This window comes from Manis javanica, chromosome 5 (assembly GCF_040802235.1).
Source record: "Manis javanica isolate MJ-LG chromosome 5, MJ_LKY, whole genome shotgun sequence".
Lineage (NCBI taxonomy): Eukaryota > Metazoa > Chordata > Mammalia > Pholidota > Manidae > Manis > Manis javanica.
Window position 1 is genome coordinate 27,446,793 of NC_133160.1, and position 17,303 is coordinate 27,464,095.

At 45.7% G+C, this 17,303-nt stretch overlaps 1 pseudogene; it reads right to left on the bottom strand.

The window, feature by feature from the left end:
- Nucleotides 1–534: 534 nt before the first annotated feature.
- LOC118967997 (signal-regulatory protein beta-1-like) lies at nt 535–8,765 on the bottom strand (annotated as a pseudogene).
- Nucleotides 8,766–17,303: the final 8,538 nt, after the last annotated feature.

A 17,303-nucleotide genomic window follows, 5' to 3' on the forward strand; every position in this document is an offset into this window, starting at 1 on the left:
CCCTGCCACGGGGCTTTGTGAAACCTCCAAACGGGGCGGAACTGAAACAGCACAGGGCAGAAGCTCTGACCTTATGAACAGACAGATCACAGAGGATGGGCTGCATAGCTCAGCTCCCCCAGCTTAGCTCCCACAGGGCAGGGAATCACCCAGGACGGTGCTAGGCATGCAGTGGTGCCCAGACACTGAGGGCTCTTTGCATATGAATGAAATGACTAAGCACAGTGCCTGGCACACAGTAGGTGCTCAAAGACTGGCAGCTCCTTTAGGGTAAAAATGAGTGAAATCGCAAGCCCAGCCCCTGGCAGGCAGTAGGAACACCGTAACTGTAGCAAAATAAACGAAATCACCAACCACAAAGGGCTTGGCTCCCAGAAGGTGCTCAGTAATTGTGAGTTGCTGTTGGTAAAGTAAATGCAACTACCGAGCTCAGTGCTGGGCACTGGTAGGGGCTGGCCTGGCAGGTGCCATTCAAGTAGCAGTAAGTGACTGGCACATCCAGGCACCTGGTGATTGGGTAGGACTGGCAGGCATTGGACTCCAGGCAACTCAAGGCCTGGAGCCAAAAGCAAGGGGAGGAGCAGGGGGAGGCCTGGGCGCAGGAGTGGGCTCACACTGGGTGTGAGGGGCGTCTCCTCGGACGGTCTCTGACAAGTTGGCGGTCCCACGAAGAGGGGGGCCCCCTTACAGGGTGACGTGGGCCACCTCACAGATGACCTGGTAGCGAACATTCCCCGGGGCCAGCACCACCTCGGCTGTGCTGGAGATGCGGTAGGAGGCGCTGTCTCCCTTGGGGTCCACGTTGGTCTGGGAGACCGACAGCTCGTTCCCATTTTTGAACCATTTCAGGGTGATGTTTCTGTGGGAGAAGCCGTGGGACTGGCAGGTGAAGCTCGCTGTCTGCTCAGGCGTGGCTCTCTCCGTGGGCCCTGAGACTACGGGAGGAGAGGGTTTGGCTACAAAAGGAGATTTATAAACAAATAGCATGACTGTGATTATCACCACTAACGATAAGCATGTGACGCTGTTAAGAGTGTGTGTGAAACACACTATCGTCTAATCCTTGTCATTGCGCTGGGAGGCGGGGTCGCCGTCCACCCCTTACACAGAAGGACCAAGGTTCCCGGGGGGCTCAGTAGGGCAGAGCCACATGCAGGTCCGGCCCTGGTTCGTGTCCACCTTCTTTCCTCTGACAGCCGACTTCCCGCCCATCCGGGCACAGGAACAAAGTTACTGACCGTTCTCACCCTGTACTGACTGTTCCTAACTGGCCTCCCCTGGGAACCGTACCAACTTCCGGGTAAGGGTTTAGAGAAGGAAATGCAGGGGAAGCAGTGGCTCAGCAGGACGGCCAAGAGAGCTGGAACCAGGCTGGCGAGGGGACAAGAGGCAGCAGTTGTGTCTCCTTCCTGGGGGTGCCATTAGGGTCAATGGAAATATGCTTCCTTTTAATAAAACAGAAGATGATTCACAAGCCCAAGCAAATAGAACTACCTTTGACCCAGACTTAATTATTGTCCAGAAGTGTCCCTTCAGGTATTTATGAATTACTCCTTAGTTTTCATTCTTTCCATAAATGTCCCAGTAGGGCCTAATCTGTGCCAGTACATGATTTTGAAACAGAAGGGAGGTTTCTCTGACCCTGGGTTCTTCTCTTGGGTCAGTTTTGGGGTTGAAAGCAAAGATCCCTGAATGGTGAGAAAACAAAGAACGTCAATTTGTTAATTGCTAATTATTTTCAAGGACAGAGACACAGGCCTATGAAGCAGCAGAAACACCTCCCTGTGTCCTGAGAGCAAACACTGTCAGTGACCAACAGCAAGAGCATCTCACCCAGCAGAGGGTCCCACAGCATTTCTCCAAATTGTTCATTATTACCCAGCACCTTCTGTAACAGTCAGCAGACAGCAAATAGGGCAACTATTCGCACTTGGAAAATACTTTACTTGCTTCCTAAAGCTCATCAAACATTTTGAGGACATAGTAAGGAGGTGTCACTAGAATAAATCAAGTCATAAGTACACCAGCAGCCTGGATGCTCCTGGAGGGAGGAGACGCTGTGATCAGCGACCATTTCTAGAAAGTCGGGTTCCTGACCCTGGCCTGATCCCTGCGCGCCCCTCTGCTCTTCATCCTGCCACCAGCCTTGGGCAGGGGACCTGAGTGTGGTCCCATTTATGGGATGACGATCGGGAAGAAACGGGGCTGGCCCAGGGACACAGAGAGAACAGGGCAGAGCGCATCTTACTGCTCGCCCAACTGATTGACATTAGTTCCTCTGTTCTTCATTCTTGAACCTGTGTGTGTTTCTGTTCAAAGTGAATCAAAACATAAACCTGGTGAGATGCGTGAGGGTGTGTGTGCAACACAGAACCTGGCATATAGTAGGCAATTAATAAATAACACCTATACTGTTGTAAGATCTGGTTCTTACTGGTTCTGAAGCTACCTAATTGCTCTTTGGCTTTAAGAAGGCAAAACAAAAGCCTGGAGGAAACACCAAGAAAAGTCCCAGAGCCCCGCCCCCTGCAGCCTCTGAGCAACAACCAGGAAAGCAGTAGAAAAGCAGTAGAAACCACCAAATTATGATTCTCTCCATCTTGTTTTAATATAACAAGCCTGAAATATAACAAGGCTTTCAAAGTGCAAACCAGATCACATTTTCCTGCATTTTCTTTACAAAATGCCAGAGGCAGGTTGAGAAGCGGAAGGACAGATTTCAGCAGGGACAGCTGGTGTGTTGAGGCAGGGAGGCACTGTGGCTGAGCAGTACGTGCTGGAGGGGATTCCAGTCTGTTCAGATACACACACGTGTAAAATGGGAAGGTTTCCCCAGCAGAGAAGCTGGGATCGGCACAGGGTGTCTGGCTCTGTGCCTCCTCAGGGGCAGGGGGAGCAAGAAGCCCCTGGGAGCAGGAGCGCTCCGTGGGAAGGTGTCCTGGCCATTCCATTCTGGCTTATTTTCTTGGAGGCTCCCCTGGGAACGTCTGTAATATCTGTGAAATCAGGATGAAGCCATGTTCCCTGACAACGTGCAGGGGTTGTGGGGAAAGTCGACTTAATATCCTGTCCAGCAGAGAAATTTAGTACCATCCACACAAGTTAAAATGCACCCCCCAGTCCCACGACCTAGCAAGGCCACTTCCAGGTGGCACCTCCCACCGGAGTAGAGTGATGCAGGACAATTTATCCATGCTGTTTATGGCCCAAGGTGGGGAAAAATTTTTCCATACCAGCACACTGTACAATGACAGAGCTCTTTCCACCCGTCTGGGATGCTGCACTGCTGTGAAACAAGGGTAGCTCTAGGTGCTGGTAAGCATGCTGGACTGGCGAGGAGGGGCTGAGGGTAAGGGGTAGGGAGAGGTTTCCAATCACCTCAGGCTTCAGGCTCTGAATGGGAGGGTTTTCTGGACTTGGGGAAACCATTGAAAAGGAGAATGGCTGCTCCCTGTTCCTTGGTTTAGTGTAACAAGCTTTTATTCAGCATCTACTATGTGCCAGGCCCTTCCATTGAGTGTGTTCAATGTCAGGACAGGAAGGAACTAGCCCAGAATCAGATGCGGACTCTAGTCAATGCCTTCACTACTGGCTGTGTGACATGAGTAATGTGCCCTGTCATCCCTTGGCCTCAGGCTCCCATTGTGCACATGGGGGCATGGGTTGGATGGGTCATTCCTCTACTGACAATCCAGGATTCAGGGTCTGGGACTCTGGCAGAAAGCCTTAAATAAGCTCTATTGCCTCAGTGGGACAACCCCTAACACCCACACAGAAACCTTTTCCTTGGGTGAGGAACACTCAGAGACATCCCAGCCCTGCCCAGAGCCTTCAGTGACTGTGTGATTTGGTCCCTGATTCACAGGATGGGTTTGGAAAGACCTACAACAAATGCCCAACTCTGGCATCTCCCCACCCAGGGCATCAGCCTGAACAGGGCATCTGTGTCTCTTGGGAAGTTCTTCTCAGTGTGACGTTTGTGAAGATGAAATAAAGAAACACACAGTGTCCCCCTCCCTGCCCGGTGGGACTCCTCCTCGGAGGGAGGAGAAGGGAGGCTTCACGGGGAAGAGCCTGGCCTGCTCTGCTCACTGCTGCCCCCTAGTGCCCAGAGCAGGGCCTGGCACACAGCAGGGGCTCAGTAAGTGCTCTGGGAAGAGGAGCCTGGGCCCCGTGGAGGGAGGGCTCCCTGGAGGCAGCGGGACGCCTGTCCTGTGACTGGGCAAGTCACTGAGGCTTCTGGTCCCTCAGCCCTGGACCAAATGGCTGGATGGGACTGGAAAACACAAGGGGCTGTGGAGCCAGCAGATGGGGACAGACTCCCCTCCATGCACCAGCAGGGGGCCTTAGCAAACAAGGGCCTCTCCAGGCCCCAGCCTCCCTGAGCTGCGCAAGGCGGGGAAATCAGCTCATGAATATGAACTCCCAGTGCCCACAGGCTCCTCAGTGTTGCTCAAAGGGTAGAGGGTGTTCCTACTGACAGGCTGCCCCACCCCAGGGCCCAGAGGAGGCCCACGCTGGACTCACCGCTCACGGTGACCCGAGTGCCTGGGCCTGACTTAATCTCCACATCGGGGGTCCCTTTCTGGAACTTCACACAATAGTAGACGCCAGTGTCCTCAGGAGTGATATTTCTGATGCGGATGGAGCAGTCCGTGTTGTTTCTCTTTGTAGCATCTGAAGCTTTTGTTACTCGGGGGAACGAGCCTTTGTCTACCCTTGAAACTGTAGATTAACTGGCGGCCTGGTCCAGCCTGCTTGAACCACTTGATGGTCCCCACGGGTAGCAGGGAGGTCAGGGTGCAGTGCAGAGTGGCTGTCTGTCCGGCAGTGACCGACACTGACCTGTCAGGCTGAATCACCTGCAGCTCTTCCTCTCCTGCTGCTCCTGGAGGAAAAAAATACATTATTGGCTCATTTTTACATGATCCTGCATATTTTCTCAAATGTTTGTGGAAATCAACACTCATGACAGAGCTCACGCCATTAGTGGGCCTTGAGCTCAGCACACTGCTGTCCATTACATGCAACCCTCAAAGGAGCCTGCATGGTGAGACCCTGTTACAAATGAGGAAACTGAGGCACAGAGTAGTTTAGCAGTGTGGCAGAGAGCAGGTTTGAGTGACTGAGCCCTCTCTGGAAAGGTCATGCTTCCCAAATATTTCTGGCTGGCCACTTTCTGGCTTCAAGGTGTGTGGCACTTTGTGTATTTGGCATTAGGTGGGACCCTAGACTTTTCTTGATCACTGAGTTGTGAGCAGGAGTGATGGATGCATTTTGTGGGATGTGCATGTGACTGCAAGAACCTCTGTGGAGCTACTTACCTTTTCCCTGGAAATCCACAGCTTAGGAAGGGCTCTGCTCCATCCCCTGGGGGCCTGAGGGAACCAAGTGACGTGGTGTGCAGCATTCCTGGCATACAGTGCACGTGGCGTTTCAATAGGAAGAAAAGTATTGTTCAAGTCCTGCAATATTTTTCCTATATAATCATGTTACGAGTTTCTGAATATTGCTATAAGCATCATCCAAAACCTAGCAGCTTAAAAGAACAGAAATTTACTATCGTGTGGGAGACGAGAAGACTGGTGTTACTGGGCTATGTCAAAGTGTCTGCTGAACCCTGTTTCCTCTGGAGGCTCTTTCCCTGCCTTTCCAATTCTAGAAGCTGCCCCCTGCCTCTTCTCAAGGTTCTCTCTTCCTTTCCCTCCAACCTTTCCTGCTGTTGTCACGTCTCCTTCTCTAACTGGGACTTTCTTGCTTCCTTCTTATAAGGGCCCTGTGGTTATACTGGGTCAAGCTTGATTATCTAGGATAATCCCCCCATTATCAGGGGTCTTAATTTAGTCACTACTGAAAATCTCTTTTCCCATATCAAGTTAAATATCCACAGGTTCTGGGTGAGGACATAGATCTCCTTGGTGGCCTTTGAACTGCCTACCGCACTCATTTGTCCTGAGCGTTACAGAAATCAGTTGCCATAGAAAAAACATGTATGAGACATTGTCACGCAGGTTGAATGACAGAGCAGATATTGGAATCTGGTAGAAGGGCTGTTTCATCAGTGCACTGGTGAAATGGTTTATGAAATAAAATTAGAAATCAATAAAAGAAGGAGAAATGGAATATTCACAGACACATGGAAAAGAAAAAGCACACTATTAATATACAAAAGGTCAAAGAAGGATCACAAAAGAAATTAGAGAATATCTTGGGAAATATGCAAATGAAAACAACATACTAAAACTGTGAGACACAGCAGAAGCAGTGCTAGAGGGAAATCTCAGTGGTAAATGCATGCATTTAAAAAGAGAATATCATAAACCAATAACAATTATACACTTTAAGAAATTAGAATAAGAATTAAAAAATACACTCCAATCCAAAGCTAGCAAAGAGAAAGAACTAATAAAGCTCAGTTAAATAAAACATGACTAAGAAAACAATTGAGTCAATCAACAAAACCAAGATCAATGCAACTGACAAAACTTTGGCTAAATTTGACTATGAAAGAAAGAAGACCCCAAAAGCTAAACTCAGAAATAAAAGAAAGACATTGCTAGCAAATTTATATAAATAAAATATTTATTATAAAAGAGTAGTAATACAACTGTACACCAATAAATTGGGTAACCAGATTAAATGGACAAATTCCTAGAAACACAGAACTTACAAAACTGAATCATGAAGAAACAGAAATCTGAATAGACATATAACTAGTAAGGAGATTGAATCAATAATCAAAAATCTCCAAACAAAGAAGAACCCAGGGCTATGTGGCTTCAGCGGTGAATTCTACCAAACATTGGAAGAAGAATGAATACTAATACTCTTCCAACTTTTCCCAAAAATTGAAGAGGAAGGAAGACTTCCTAACATTCAGAGACATTCTATGACTCATTCTCAGGGCGTCATTAAACTGGTACCAAAATCACATGGAGGTACCTCAAGAAAACTACAGACCCACATTTCTTAGGAAATCTGATGCAGCAATCTACAACAAAATACTATCAAACCAAACTCAACAGCTTCTTAAAAGAATTATATACCAAGGTCAGGTGGGATTTATTCCTGGAGTGCAAGGATAGTTCAACATATGAAAATTAAAGGGATAAACCACATTAACAGAATAAGAGAAAAAAATGAGATTTGATGCAGAGAAACCATTTGACAAAAGTCAATGTTTTTCATGATAAAAATGATCAATAAAGTAAAAACATATGGAAAATTCCTCAAAACAATGAAGTCATGTGTGAAAAACCCACAAATAACCCTATTCTCTATGGTCAAAGTCTGAAAGCTTTCCCCTAGGTCAGGAATGGGACAAAGATGCCCACTTTCACTTCTTCCATTCAACACAATAGTGGATTCTAGTAAGAGTGACTAGGCTAAAATATAACGTAAAGGCATTCAAATTGAGGAGTAAAACTGTCTCTGTTTGCAGATGACATGATTTTATATGTCGAAAATCTAGAATCTATCCAGAAAAAAACTGTTAGAAAAGGTCAGACAGAAAAAGTTGAATACATATGATTTCACTGACATGTGAAATATAGAAAGCAAACCAAAGAAACAGAAATAGACTCATAATTACAGAGACAAATTGTTGGTTACCAGATGGGAGGAGAGTGGGGAAGTGGGTGAGATAGGTGAAGGGGATAAAGAGATACAAACTCCAATTATAAGATAAATAAGTCATTGGGTGAAAAGTACAGCATGGGAAATACAGTTGATAATATTCTAATAAGTTTGTATGGCAACAGAGGATAACTACACTTTCATGGTGAGCACGTCATAATGTACATAATTGTTAAATCACTCTGCTCTACACCTGATACCAATATAATATTGTATGTCAACTACACTTCACTAAAGATTTCCTTTCCAGATAAAATTTAAAAAATACTTTCAGAGCTAGTAAATAAATTCAGCCAGTTTACAGGCTACAAATCAGCACACAAAATCAGCTGCCTTTCTGTAACACTAGGGTCAAACAATCTAAAAAGGAAATTAAGCAAACAATTTCATTTACACTAGATTAACACATATAAAATACTTAGGAGTAAATTTAGCCATGGAGATGAAAGAGTTCTCCATGAAAAAGCACAAAATATGGCTGAAAAAAATTAAAGACAAATGGGAAAATATCCTATGTTCATGGATTGGAAGACTTCATATTGTTAAGAGGTCAATAATGCCTAAAGCAATCTACAGATTCAATAGAGCACATGTTAAAGCAGGGTTGATAGAATGAACTGTGGAGCTCTTTGGCCTGAATTTGAACCCTGGTTGCTCCACTGCCTCATGTAGGTGCCATTGGGCTAGTCTCTCAGGTTCCGCATCTGCCAATCAGGGGTAATGGAGCTATCACACAGGGATGTGGTGAGAAACAGACCAGTTAACGCACACAAAGTTGTGGCTGTGGTGTTTGAAGGATCATCTGTTTCCACCCTCAGGTCATCAGCTGCAGGTGATGGATCCCCAGAGAAAATGCTCAGGCCCTGACTTCATGCTCTCAGTAACACCCTGTCCTTGGCCTGTGGCAGTGCTGGTGGTGCATCCGGTTTAACCTCGAGCCCTAACCCAGGGGCAGGGGCAGGACCAGGAGCAGCGGGAGAAGATTCTACTGCACGGCCACACTCACCTGTGAGTCCCAGCAGTAGACTCAGCAGCAGGCAGGGAGGAGGGTGGGGCCAGGAGGCAGGGATGGGCATTGTGGACACCCGAGGAGGCTGCTGTGTCCAGACCTGGGCTGGGAACCAGGCTCCGCTCTGTGGACAGTAGAGAAGCCCCGCCTCCTGTGATAGAAGAGGAAGTGCCTCTGATGGGGTGGAGAAGCTGTGAGACAGCCCTGAGTTTAGATTCTAGAGAGTTCCTCCTTCTAGATTGTGAAATGGAAGTCAGGATGGAAAGGTGGCTACAATGTGAGGAGTTATTCATCTTAGGTTTTCAGGGGACCCTGGACAACCCAGCAGAAATAAAGCTTTCTGCCTGCCTGGGGTTTCTGCACCCGCCTCTGGGCCCCTCTCCCCATCTTGAGGTCTTTGTGGTGAATCCCCATGTGGGAGTCCCAGGCCAAAAGGATCTGTGGCTGTGGACTGTTTCCCCAGTTCCCAAACCAGGACCCCAGGATGTGGTTGGCTGGTGGCCTCATTCTGCGCCTGTCCAAACCCAGAGCTCCCAGCTGGAGAAGGAAGAGGGTCACCAGGCCTGCTCACCTTTGGGATGGAATCAGGTCTGCTCTGGAATGACTCCCTATTCCAGCCTTTGATTGATGGAGCTGGTAACACACAGCCCAGATGCATGGCGCTTGGTGACCTCACAACTTGTATGTGCCTGCCTCCGGTGAAAGGATCATTTTCTGACCTCTTGCAGGAGAGGATGTGGGTTCTATGGCCCAGCAATCACACTCCCAGTCAGTTATCTCAGAGAAACAAAAACTTCTGTCCACAAAACCTGGACACAAATGTATATAGCAGCATTCTTTATATCATCAAAAAGCTGGAAATATCCAAAATGTGCAAAAATCACTGAATGGTTAAGAAAATGTGGTTCATCCATAGAAAGAAATACTACTCAACAATAAAAAGGATGAATAATTTATGTGCAACGACCTGAGACTTGTGGAAGACATTATGTTGAGTGGAAAAGTTAAAATGTCTCATAGTTTCTGATTCCATTTATATAATATGCTTCAGATGACGAGATGTAGAACATATTGGTCTCTGCCAAAGTCTGGTATGGTGAGGATGGGTGCCACTCTGAAAGACTGGCACAAGGGAGACTTTTGCTGTTATGCAAATGCTTTGTGTGCTGATTATGGTGGCTACACAAACACACACATGACTGGATCAATGTAAGTTAAAACTGGGAATGTTATAAGATGCAGCTACATATCAATCACATAGTCCTTGTAAGGTAGACACGGACTGTTAGGTTACATAGCATTATAACATAGTGATATTAGGGGGATGGGGATAGAAAGCGTGTATGTGTGTCACCAGGTCAGAAGGAAGAGAACATTCTATCTCCATCTTCCATCATGTGAAGCCAATAAATAATGCTTGAGAGTGAGAAAACAAGAAGGAGCCACGTGAGAATGCTGTGTGAGATTTGGCAGTAAAATCTAGGCTGGTCACTAAGAGAATTGAAAGTGGCTGCGCCTGGGAGATGGATATTGGCGGAAGGTTAGGGAGACTTAGTTTGCATATGTAGAAGTTTAGATCCATTTGACTCTTCAATGTGTGCATATGTAACTTTGATAGAGGCAAAAATGAATTTTAGTTTATTAGATTAATGTTATAACAGTTACCAATGAAAGAATGTCCATACTACTATCAGTAGTGAGAGTTGTAAGTTCATTGGATATAAGATTGAATTTCTAGGCTTAATTAGAATGCTATGTAGTAATCAAAGCCACTAACAACAGTCCTGATAATTTTTAAAGATTCATAAACTAGAGAGTATTAAAGATAGCTCTAGTAGGGATGTGTAACATCATTTTGGGGAAAAGAACATATAAATATGTGAATTGAAATTCACAAGCGAAACCTAAATAGAGGTATCTCATGTCCATGAGTGGGAAATCTCAGTATTGGAAATACATGAAATTGCCCAAATTAATAGATAAATGTAAAGCAATAAAATAGTAATTCTAAAAGGACTTTTCATGAAACTTTACAAAGAGGTACTAAAATCCATTTAGCCCAAGAATAGGTAGGACAGCTTTGAACAACCAGAAAAGGTGGGAACGTGTCTAAAGGAGGTATCAAAACTTAGTGGATGCTATTAAAATCAAGACAGGATAGTTTTGACAGAGAGGTAGACAAATACCTCCTGGAACAAAGAGCTCATAAAACACACACACACACACACACACACACACAGATTTATGTAAACTCGAGTAAGGGCAGAGGGGGGAGTGCACATCAGTGAACGCTGGATACTTTATCCTCGTGGAAGAAAAAACAAGATCCCTACGCCCTCTCACAAAAATATCCTTGGATCAAAGGTGTAAATGGAAAGAGCAAAATCTCTTTTTGTTAAGCAACAGAAAACCTTTTTTGTTGCAAAAGCCCCCATGTGATACCCAACACAGCTGCCTGCTGGACCAGAGGAGAAGGACAGGAGGGCCCAAGGGAAACAAAGATGTATGCCTCTTGAAAAGTTGTACCAGCAAACATTACATAGAGCTTTACTGCCACCTTGAGAAAAATCCGTTAATGGTAACATATTCCTACAGAACCCTGTAGAGTGTGGAAATTAATAAAATAGATACATATATTGACATGAATGAATCCCACAAACTGTGGGATTTTATTGTTCAATAAAAGTTCATGAATGCTGTGTACAGTGTAATAGCATTTATATAAAATTGAAACCATGCAAAGTAATGTTAAATATTGTTTAAGGGTTTATACCTATGTTATAAAAGTGTAAAATGTTGCTGGAGAATAATGAACACCAAATTCAGGACAGTGTTTTGAAAGGGAACAGAACACGGTAATTGCAAAACATCAATATTTTACACAGATAGGATGGTAGGTCTGCGGATATTTTTTAGATGATTTTTTATATATTTCAGATGAGAAAAATGCTTATTCATCTTAGTGATATCAAAATATATGTGGTTAAAATGAAATCATACTTGCAAAAGCTCTGGATTAAAGTCAAATGTGCTCGGAGAATTAAGGGTTGTTCTTGATCAGAGCAGGTTGGAAGTCTGTTTCCTGGACCTGCTTGATTCTCTTGTGGGTGGAGGATGGGCCAGTTTGAAGCTCAGTGCTGAGGACCACGTATCTCTGACTCATCACGATCGAAGTCCGTCCTAGACTCAGCTCCAAAGCTCAGAGGGCAGGAACATCAGAAGGGTGCGTGGAAGGGAGTGCGTCCTTGGAGGAGGTGGGGCTGCTGAGGGAAGGGCAGGCTCCTGGGTAGCCTGCAGGACCTTCAGCTTCTACTCCCCACTTGAGCCCCTTGACAGGCTCAGTGCATGGCAGGGCATGTGGAGGGTGAAGTGAAATAATTCATTTGTGTTTTATTTCCAGCAATATTTCATGAACACCTACTTTGTGGCAGGCGTCATGCTGGGACTGGGTATGTTTTGCTGATGAGAAACTAAACCACTACTCTTCACACCCTGGCACCTCCTTCTGGGTCCTGCACTCTCTCCCACACCCACGTTCATCTTTGCCACTAGTTTGCACTCTGAGTCTCTCAGATAGTCTCTCCTAGTTGATTCAGTCATACTTTTCTTATTCATTCCAAAGATACATAATACGGAAACTGAAATATGTAACAGTTTATGTTGCTCTTTGAAGTTCAGGTCTCAAAGCTTTGACCTTCATCCCACCTCCACACCTGGGACCGCCACCTCCAGGACACCAAGGAACCTAATTAGAAACCCTTCAAACTCCAGAGCACTACACAATGCACGAGAGTTGGAAGACAGAGAATTCTGACAGATATTTGGAGAAAACACGAGGTTCACAATCTTATCTTGAGGCTGGGTCACCCTTGAGGGCACTGTGCCCCTTGTGCGTTTGTCCTGGATCCTGTTACCAGCCCTGACAGTGACCCTGACCTCCCACTGAGGACTTAAGGCCTGCCTCCAGCTCACCTGTTACAGGTTCCGCTGCCTGAGGGTGGAGGGGGCTGTGAAACTCATCACCAGAAGCACCTTGAATCCCAGGGGGACAGCCTCAAAGATAAGGGCAGGCATCTCTAACCTCAGTACCAGCGGGCATGGGAGACATCAACTGGGCTCCGTGAGTGAAGCACCTTCTCTGAGGTCATTTTGCCAGGAAGTTCCAGAGCCAGGACATTGCACCCAATTTCTTATTCCAAGCCCATGTTCTTTTCTCTACACAAGGCTCTCTCTTAATGGCTATTAACCTCACCTTGAATTTGACCCAATAAATTCCAGTTTGAACATCTACCATACAGAAGCCAACATGCTATGTTCTAGATGAGCAAACCATGACAATCAGCCATGTGTGTTAAAGTTTTGTGTTCATCTAACTTAAATCTTAATAAAATCTTAGGAGACAGGTATCACTACACTATTTCATGGATTAATAAACTCAGGCTCCGAGAGGCTTAGTTGCCTAAGTTTACAAAGGTATATTGTAACTAAATTTGAAGATAGCTTTTTCTGAATTTACATTATAACAAGAGGATTGCGGATGACCATCTCAGCATCACCAGTAAGCAAGGATATAAGCTGAACTCCCCCTTGGGAATTTTTATGAGGGTAGAACTACAAGACTGCTGTTTCCTCTGAATTAAAAGCTCTTTCAGGATGACCACATCTAATGAGGCTGTGTCCAGAAAGCACTGATTATTTAAGGAGTCACGGACTCTTAAGCTGGGCAGGACTTCAATGATAAGCAAGTCTGCACTGCTCCCCGTGCCGGCTGAAATCCTCTCAGGCATCAGAGGTGACCAGGTGACACAGGGAGAGATGTGAACTTCCTGGGCTCCAGATGGGCTGGCCTGTGCTGTGGGCTGTGCACAACAGTATGAGGTTGGTTCAGGTGGGAGGCTGGGCCTCCTGCTGCACCTTACAGTTGAGCACATGCTTGGACCTCTGCACAGACCCATTCACCAACTGCAGGTACCCAGGCTGAACGTCCCATCGATATTCTGCCTGGGCATGGGTGGCTCAGCAACCGTGAACATATGGCAGTTTTCCAGCCAGGTGAGATGCACACTCTGTGGGTAGAATCACTGCACATGGCAGGTAACGGCCACCAAGTCCTAGGAGTGGGAAAACGGAGACACAGTCACTGCAGGGGCAGCTGACCCAGCCCAGAGGAAACAGACAGCTGTTTGTAGGAAATCCACTCTGGGAGCCCGAGAATATAAAGGATGGGGGTCTGTCTGCCCAGGGCCTCCCTAGAGAGGATGTAGGTGTTGGTTAGCAGATGTGTGCATAACAAGTAAGTGCACGGTTGGTGAGTGTGAATGTGGAGGGCTCTCCGGCTGGGATGGAAGGATGCATGGGGGACCGAGTGCAGGGGTTGATGAAAGCTGTCCTAGTCTTTCCTTCCTTCTCCACATTGGCCATCTTGTCCCAGGATGCAACACGGAGGAAACCTGAGGACATTGAGCTAAGTGAAATAAGCCATACACAAAAGCACAAATATTGTATAGCTCTACTTACAGGAGAAATTAGGAGCAGTCACTCTCGCAGAGACGGACAGCAGAATTGTCGTTAGCGGATGCTGGAGGCAGAGGGTATGGGAGTTCTTCAAAGGGTATCCACTTTCAGTTGTACAAGATTAGAATGTTCTGGGATCTATTTCAGAATGATGTGAATGTATTTAACAGTCCTGAACTGCACACTTAAATACAGTTCTTCTGGTTAAAAAAGAACTGCCATGTGATCCAGCAATTCTACTGGAAAGGGAGAGAGAGGTTCACCTTCATTGAACTCACTGAACTGGCCCTATGAGCTATTTATATCTCATTGCAAATGTTCGCATGTGTGACAGCATTTGGACTGTAACTCTCTGTCAGTCTAACATATGACTTGGTGGCCAAGTTCTGCAGAGGAACCCTGGAGCCTTTTCCTGTCTCAGCTATGTGAGCCTACCTGTATCTATGTAAAAGAACCTCCTAGCTGGGCATGACCGAACTGGCCTGGGTCAGTTGGGAACAGTAGGGTATGTTCCCAGTTTGTAGTTTAGTAACTCAATGTTTTATTAATTACAGGAAAAGAAGCAGTTCTTATTTACTCTCACTATCATTTCGTGGCAGAATATTAAGGTACAATACCAAAGGTGCACTATAAAGTACAACCTTTTAAATGCCGTGGTTCGTGGGTTTAGCTTTCTTTGTCCAGTTTTACTGAGATATTATGGACATATAACACTGGATTAATTTATAACACACGTACAATGTAATAATTTGATGTACGTAAATATTACACATGATCACTACTAAAAGTTTAGTTAACATCCATCACCTCACACGGTCCCAGTTTTCTTGTGATGCGAGCTTTCTATTAGTATTAGTAAGATGGGTTCTCGGGACTTTCAAATGCACACAGGGTGTTGTTACCTATAGTCACTGTGCTGTGCATTACACCCTAGAACTTCCTATCTTATAACTGGAAGTCTGTATCCTTTGACCACCTTCACTTATTTTCCCCATCCTCCATCCCCTGTCTCTGGCAACCACTCATATAGTCTCTGTATTCATGAGATTGGATTTTTAGTTTCCACATATAATTTAGATCATAAGTACTTGTCTCTGACTTACCTCACCTAGCGTAATGCTGTCACGGCCCATCCTTGTTGCAAATGGCAGGATTTCCTTTGTTTATGTTGAATAGTATCTGATTGTGTGTGTGTGTGTGTGTGTGTGTGTGTGTGTGTGTGTGATCACATTTTCTTTTTACATTCATCTACCAGTGGATACTTAGGCTGCTCCCATGTCTTGGCTATTGTAAATAATGCTGCAGTGATCCCGGAAGCACAGATTTCCTCAGGAAGTGATTTTACTCCCTATGGTGATAGACTCAGAAGTGGAATTGCTGGGTCACATGGCAGTTCTATTTTAATTTCTTGAGGTATCTCCATGTTGTTTCCACAGGGTGTGCACCAATTTACATTCCCACCAACAGTGTACAAATGTTCGCTTTTCTCTGTATTCTTGTCAGTTCTTGTCTTTTTAATGAATCCATTGTAGCAGATGTGAAGTGGTACCTTACTGGTTTTCATTTGCATTTCTCTCATAATGAGTGAACTTAAGCAAATTTTCATGTACCTGTTGGCCATCCACATGTCTTCTTTGGAAAGAATGTGTATTCATTTGCTCTGTCCATTTCTAATTGGATTTTTTTCTTGTTGTTGTTATTGAGCTTTGGGAGTTCTTTATATATTTGGATAGCAACTCTTTATCAGTTATTTGATTGGCAAATCACTTCTCCCATTCAGTAGCTTGCCTTCCTCTCTTGTTGATTATTTCCTTCACTGTGCAGGGTTTTAGTTTGATACAGACCCATTTACTTATTTTTGCTTTTGTTTCCCTTGCCTCTATTAATAACAACGTCAAAGAGCTTACTGCTATGTTTTCTTCTGGGAGTTTTATGGTTTCAGGTCTAACATTCAAATATTTAATCCATTTTGTGCTGATTTGTGTGTATGACGTAAAGTACTGGTCCAAGCCCAGTTTTCCCAAGACCGTTTATGGAAGAGACTGTCCTTTCCCATGTACATTCTTTCCTCCTTTGCTGTCAGTGTATTGAGCGCATGTGTGTGGGTCAGTTTCTCCTCTGTTCCACTGATCAATGTACCTGTTTGTTTACTGTAGGTTTGTAGTATCCTGTGAAATTAGGGAGTGTGATGCCTCCAGCTTTGTTCTTCTTTCTCAAGATTGTTTTGCAGTTTAGGGTCCTTTGTGGCTTCCTACAAATTGCAGAACTTAGAACAAGGTGGTGGGAGGGGGCTTGCTGGCCACCAGAGCCAGGCCATCAAGGTGCACGTCCCAGGACAGCAACAAAAGCCGGGATGCCAGACATGTGCAGGAGCTTCTTGCAGGGGGCTACCGGGGCCTGGAGGGGGGCCCATGGTGTGTGTGTACAGGCCCTGCTGGCCTCCCTGGTGTCCAGAGAGGACTGCTGCCCCCCAGGCTGTATTAAATCAGGAGTCTGACCCTCTGGCTGCCTCGTATGGGATGTGTAAACAGGCCTCTTTCAGGCCAAGCCTGGGAGATGGGCCTTGTCTCTGCTGCCTTCAAGCTGAGCCCTGGAGGGTAGCTAAGGGATGACCTGACGTGCTGCTAAGAACTGCTTTTTGGTTCTGGTCTGTGGGTCTCAGGGACACAGCCCCACCGGCTCTCACAGCTGCCTGGTTTGGAGGAGCATTTCTCAGCAGGAAGTCCTAAAAGGTGGGGCACTAGATGCTGGGTCCAAACCCTTTGCGCCTCAAAGAGAAGCGGGGAGGGGTGTGGCCCCTCTTGGCTGAATGTTGCTGTGCCAGGGGCAGGGTTCGCTGCCAGATTCTCCCTCAGTGTGGGTTTCCTCTTGCTCATCCAATATGTAGGAGTCGCTCAACTAGCTTTTGGGTTTCTTCCAAGGGAACTGTTCCATTTGTAGCTGTATGTTCCCAGCTGGAGAGGTGAGTTCAGGAGGCTCCCAGTTCGCCATTGTGAGCCAGACCTGATTAATGCTTCTAAAAAGCTTATTTTCCTCAACTCATGACATTATAGTTGCCCTACTTATGCTCTGCAGAGTGTGCCAAATTTTGAAGCAAACGTCATGTTTGCCATCTGTAAAGGGATTCTTGAACAAAGGTGCCAGT